At 37.9% G+C, this 6,673-nt stretch overlaps 1 long non-coding RNA gene across 1 annotated transcript; it reads left to right on the top strand.

The window, feature by feature from the left end:
- Nucleotides 1-2,445: 2,445 nt before the first annotated feature.
- On the top strand, nt 2,446-6,392 carry LOC119719372. The gene is made up of 5 exons (XR_005269916.1): nt 2,446-2,562; nt 2,913-2,992; nt 3,599-3,667; nt 4,890-5,012; nt 5,187-6,392. It is a non-coding gene; the product is annotated as an uncharacterized LOC119719372 (long non-coding RNA).
- The last annotated feature ends 281 nt before the right edge of the window (nt 6,393-6,673 follow it).

The raw sequence follows: 6,673 nt of genomic DNA, 5'->3' as shown, positions 1-6,673 counted from the left end.
TTTCCAACAAGCCTCCTTCTACAGTATCAGATTTAGAGAGGCGATTGCAATCCCCACTGACGTTCAGCATGCTGCCTAATTTTATAGAATATTGAAATGGGACGAAAAATAAAAGAGCAAACTTTTATTATGCCCTGCAATTTTTTTTTTTTTTTTTTTTAGAAAATTAGCATATTATATCGCTTATGCAGAAAATTAATGATTCGTACAGTCTAACCACGAACCATTCTTTCAATAATTCAAAACGTAATTTTATGACGTCTGTGCAAAGACAAAACAGCAATAAAAAGTGTATTTTTAGATGATAAGCGTATGTTACATTAACTCCAAGGCCTTTAGAGGCTCCGTCGATCTCTACTTACCAGGATTTTATATTGATATGCCAGTCCTTTTTCAATTTTTGTTTTGGCCAAAACTTATTGTAATCACCTCACCAGTTCGTGTCATACTTTAATGCAGGAGAGTCCTTACAATATGGCCACGAACTATTCTTTCGTTGGCATAGAGCAAACTTTTACTATGCCCTGCAAAGACCAAAAAGCCACAAAATGCATTTTCTTTTTAAAGAAAATGAGCATATTTTGTTGCTTTATGCAAAAAAATCGTACAGTCTGGCCACGAACCATTCTTTCGATAATTCCGAAAATCATTTCATTTCGTCTGCGCAAAGACAAAACAGCCATAAAACGTGTATTTTTAGATGACAGGCATGTGTTTCGTTAACTCCAAGGACTTTAGAGGCTCCGTCAATCTCCAAATTGAAGTAGGTCGTTTTAATTTTCGGGTAGCCATATTATGTGCAGCGCCAGAAATGCGCTTCAAAAGTTAGACTATGTCTTTTATATTATTTGTTGAGGCAGCAACCAACTTCCAATATAGCGAGCAGTGAGCAAACTCCTTTTTGGTGCGGTAGTGTGGTTAGGGTACATTTGTGACTCATGATCAGAGGGTCAGGAGTTCGAATTCAGCTGCTGGCCATATGTTGTGTCATTGGGCAAGCCACTTCACCCCCACTTGCCTCTCTCCACACAGGCGTGTAAATGGGTACCAACATTAGCTGGGGAGTAACCTGCGATTGACTAGCATCCGAGGGGGAACAGAAATATTCTCTGAAACCGGAGATAAATGCCGGCGCTGCCCAATGGGCCACATTTGCTCCTGGCAGACTTTTCTACTTAATTACTACTTTTTATCATCTAAAAAGTGGTGGGCAAATGCCCTCTGCCCACCCTCAAAAAAATGATAAATTGAGAATATGCTGGCCAGTGCAGATATATATATATTTTTTTTTTTGGGGGGGGGGGAAATGTGCTTTGCCTCCCTCTAGAAAAAAATCCCGGCGACGCCCATGGCATTCGACGTGGCAGTCCTATGCAGGTAAACCTTCGAGTCGTAATCATTTTCGTTCTCACGCGAGTATGTGATGTGAAAACAGACGTGATCCATACGGGCGACCTTGGAACAGGTTAACGAAAATAGGTAGTATCAGTAAAATTCGTTTTTACCCATTTCCAAGTGATTTCTGATCTATTCTGAGGCAATCTTGTCAGTGTTGTTACTAAAGAAATCTAATAATGCAACCCTTTTGAACAGTTGATGAATTATACACCAATTGACACAGGTTTGCTTTCTGAATTTAATGATTTATTTATTCCTGCCTTTTTCATCTTTGCCGTGTCCCACTAATTTTTTGACTCGCCAGCCAGGCTACTTAAGAAATAGTTGACTAGCCCGCAACTAATTTGACTAGCATTTGGCTAGCGGACTACTGCTAATTTTGAACCCTGCCTAAACTGAAACTCTTACAATCAAGATACACAAATCTGAACTGATTATGCATTCCATGACCAGAACCAAGACAATGGTTGTGTTCTTTTAAATTGTCTCATTCTTACCCAGCCCTGACCAGTTGGCGCAAGTCAGATTTCACCCGACCCCTTAAATTGTCTCATGTGCACTGAGTCATGCATGAAAACCGATCCAGTGAAAATGTCACCAAAAGAAGCAGAAAGAGTTACTCTAAAAGTACATAATAGAACTGTGGCCAATAAAAGGGTATTTTTTTTCTACTCGCACTCTGTATAGGACTCTACGCCCCATCCCCCCGTTCTGCCGTGTACCAATGATCGTGTCTTCCTACATCCGATAATCGCCTATGCGCCCATGCTTGTATTAGTTATATTTTACGAGTACTGCATATCTAATGAGTAATGCATAATAATAGGTTCACTGGCGAACTTCTTTTCTTTTTGGAGGGGAGGGGTGTTTTGTTTTGTTTTGTTTTGTTTGTGTTTAGGATGTGCATGATGGGTTCAAACATGAACAACCGCCCCCTAGAGTCACATAGTCTTTAATTGAAACGTCTGTAGATGTATGCATACGTGTTTTAACAAAACTGCCAATAAATGACGGGTATGTGACATTTGAACCCAGCTACTATACAAAGACGTGTACTCGGCGCTGTTGTGGCGCATTCGTTCAGTAGACATCAAGTTGAAAGCATCCAGTGCATTTCCGCCTCCTGACTTTGCTTTGGTTTTCAAGTCTGTTTCAACCTGAAATGTAAGCTTTGGATAAAAGTGGACAGAATTGATATGTCAGTTGCTTGGAAAGAAAACCCCCTGGCAATATTACATTAGTTGATGATTAACGATAATCTGTTACGGATGTACATTGATACGACTTACATTTATAAATACAGTGATATACGCATGTATACTTTTACTGCTGCCTCTGTGCGAACTTCATGAAAAGTAGAAAATGCGCAACAACCAAATTAATCTGCGGGGAAAAAAGGAATGACATAATTTTATGTTACATGCTCGCACTTGTTTACGCGTCGTCTAACATGGCGATACAACCATATCATTGCCAGTTTCTTACTGTCATTCGTTTTCTCCCTCACTTTCTAGATTAGCCAGAATGAAGGTTTACATGTGCCTGCTTCTCCTGATGGTCGTTGGATGTGCCTTCGGTTTGGCAGAAACGGACGGTAAGTTATTATGTCAACTGTTCCATTATTCTTACGGTTCCGACATCTAGCAGTATCCGCACATAACCACATTCGCACAGCCCCGTGGGCCTATCGTATGTCATGCTTGGAGTTTATATTTATATATTTGATTTGAGTTTTGATAATTATGATATTTGTATATGAACACATTAAAATGAACGTTTAAGTTTCCATGGTAGAGGAAGGAACATCCACTGTCAACATTTCTCATATCGCTCTGTTTAATTTCTGATGCTGTTCTATCTTATTAAATATAGACAAATAAAACCTAGGATACATAATGATCAGTTGCTTTTTACACATCCTCTTCAAATTTTGACGTAAGTGAACCACATTTTGGTGGTTGTGGATTCCCCCCCCCCAAACAACGTACCAAACTTGCATGTTCCAAGGCTTATTTGGCATTTAAAAAAATCCATTTCTTGGTTTGATGTATTTACAAATGTTCAACACTATGACATTTCAACTGTTATTTATATTCAATGTCTGTGAAGATTGTGTCGTTGTTATCTTTCAGTGCAATTCGTGTTACTTTAAGTGCAATTCATGAATTCAGCACCAACACCCTTTTTTAATGTCACGCAGACTTTCTTGCTGAGAAGTCCATGCGAGAACTGGAATCTCGCGAGATAGTGAAGAGGCAGCACTGGAAAAGTAGGTTCAGTGATGGTCTTTAGTACTAATTTGGTAATAATAACTTCACGCAGTATTTGGCATTACGACATGAATCAAAGCTTAGGCAGAATGTTGCTCTTTTGGTTGGAAATGTCAACGAAGTTTTGTTCACTTTCACACAGAATCGCTCATATTCACGAAAGTTTTCGTGCTGAATCATAATGGTTTTCTTACATTTCGTGGGGTTTTTTTTTGCACACAGTATTCTTCATTCTTCGAATTGCATTTATGGAAACAGTTCACCTCTGACCGTCTACTTTCAATGAAATATCTGACGATCATCGAATTAGGAACATAAGATTTCGTATTTTCCTACCTCGTTTGTAGGCAATCAATTATTACTGTCGGGGTTCATTTACACATGTCAACATTGGTTATTCACACACTGTGTGTACAATTCTCCTTTCACCGATGAGCGTTGTTCTTGGCGGTAATTGCTGCATATCAAATCAGTTCTATCCTGTTGTTTGTCTTCATTAAAAAAATAAAAAAATCGTTCGCGTTGTTTTAAATCGGAAGGCAGTTAAAACAAAAATCTGAAACTCGAGAAGTGAATCTAATGAATCTTCAATGGAAATGAAAACCAGACGTTTTGTGCCTTATTGCCTTGTTATTCTTTGAACGGGTTCTTTAATTATTTTGGTTAATTTATGTTCACTCGGAACACGTTGAAATCTGAAAGTAAATACTCCAGTAACAAAATTGATTGAAAACACGTGTGTCCATTCAGAAAGTTGAATTCTTGATTAACCTCGTGATATACTGTCTCCGACGAATTTGAATGAATACCATTTGAATTTGAACGAACTATTTGTCATGTCGATTCTATTGTTTAACTTAGGGAAGCAAACGACTCTTCCTGCGAAACAAATAGCTTTCAAATAGAACTGGTTGAAAGGGCCTAGTAATAAATTGAACAATCTTTTTTCCGGGGGTGTTTGAATTTGGCTGGAATCGGATTTATTCCACTGTTATATCTTTGCAAGATCATTTGTCTGAGAAATAGCGACATCTGAAATTTGGAACAGGTCCCCTTTTCTTTGTGGTATAAAAAGAGAAAGTTTCAGGCTTTTACTGTATGGTAATTCATCCTGGAGGAGTGTAAACAGAATGGACAGTCTCTTTAAAGCTTCCGTCAACAGGTCGTCCGCACACATATTTCTGGACTAGTCATTCACAACCATGTTGGTTTCTGTTTCAGTGTGCACATATGATTACCAATGTACTTATAACTGGTGTTATAAGGGCCATTGTTGGTGGGGGCCGAGGGATGGAAACGACAAGTAAAACTGACAATCCACACGAATGGACGGATGAAACCATGGTAAGCCCATGATTATCGATTTCGTGAACTTTCGTAATCTTTTCTCAAGTATAGGTGTAGGATTGCAAAACCTCTTTCTTAACTACTTGCATAAACGCTCGGTCATCTAAAACGTCCTATATCGTTAGTCCTTGGAGAAATCATGGTGTTTTTTCTTTTATTTTCTCCATGCAGATCGACAAAGGTTAACCGACAGCAAGGCTTTATTTTGATTCAATAAAAAGATTTGACATTAATTCATTTTTCTTCTTTCTTGGTAAGATTGTCTCACTTTTGTTAACAATAGTGGGTCCGTGTTCCAGCCAGTATTTCCATTGATTCCGTGACAGTGCTGTTCACGTCTGAAGTCTGCTCACTGTGAATTTAAAGAGTGATATTGAAATCAAAAGAACGCATACAAGTCCAAATTCTTCTCGTCATTTAAATGACACTAATTATGAGCTCGAGCACGGACTTCATTATTATCTCCACTGTGTTGTGTTAAACAAATCTGTGTTTTAAATCTAACTTTGTTCCTGTCTGTAATGTTTATGTTCTTGGGTTTTTGGGGGTATCGGTGGTGCGTGGTTATCATTATCCATAATGATGGGTAAAATCCACTTTTAAAATATCCATTAATATTAATCCTGATCCTTCATGTATCGTTTAAGCAGCGCTGGGATATGGAAACGTTTGCATCCGAGGATTTTTTTTAGGAAAGGGCGGAACACAACCCCTAGAGAAACATAAGAAGGTTAATTTCTAAATTGGCACACTTCTTTATCGTGATTTCAAATCAAACATACATTGAGAGTTAGCCACTAACATTGAGGTTAGATTAGAATGCTTGTTCAGAAAAGCTGCGATGTACTGCATTTTGGTTGCGATCGTTAAATTTGTATTCCAGTACGTACAGTAACGGCAACGTAGCAATACCATCATAAAATAGCCATATGTTACGCCCCAACTATATCACATCCTCCCAACTATAGTTGGGACCATTACTATATAGTTTGGGCGTACAAATATGTTTAAATGTGATTGATCTTGTCGCAGAGGATGTAATCTGAGAGAATACTATTCCTTTGAAAATGATAATTGTTATATCAATGTAAACAGGAAATGTCGTTGTGTAAAATACTCGGCCATATTGCACATCTTTCTTGCAAAACTCGGATAGGCTGTTAGATGGGTTGATGGAATTTATTCCTACAACAGGTGTTTGTTAACTGTGAAAGGAGATCCAGTTCTTTAAATAGGACATTACAATTATTCCTTACTAATTGAATGTGGGCTATTTCTCATCATTTTTTTCGTCTTTTGATGATTCCTCTTTCGGAAACGTACTGAGAATGTTGTAGCTTCGTGGCAAAATAAATTGACTCCTGCGTGAAAAAAATATGTTGATCAGTGCTCATGAATTCATTCATAACGCCTGTCAGTAAAAGTCATCCTTGTTATTTGATTGTGTTGTCAAATACTCGCCTCAAATCCTAGATGTAATATCATGGTGTTCCCTTGGGTTGGAAAAGCTATAAGCTCAAACAATAATAGGCCATGCTTTGAGAGAATGAGAACACATCTTCTACAAGCAAAAGAAAATATCACTTTTATTGAAGCAATGCTACAATTTTACTTCAATCTTAAAATAAAAAGAAAATAAAAACGTATTTTTTTTTTCA

Source organism: Patiria miniata, unplaced genomic scaffold, assembly GCF_015706575.1.
Source record: "Patiria miniata isolate m_02_andy unplaced genomic scaffold, ASM1570657v1 HiC_scaffold_13, whole genome shotgun sequence".
Taxonomy (NCBI): domain Eukaryota; kingdom Metazoa; phylum Echinodermata; class Asteroidea; order Valvatida; family Asterinidae; genus Patiria; species Patiria miniata.
This window is presented reverse-complemented; position numbering and strand designations above follow the sequence as displayed.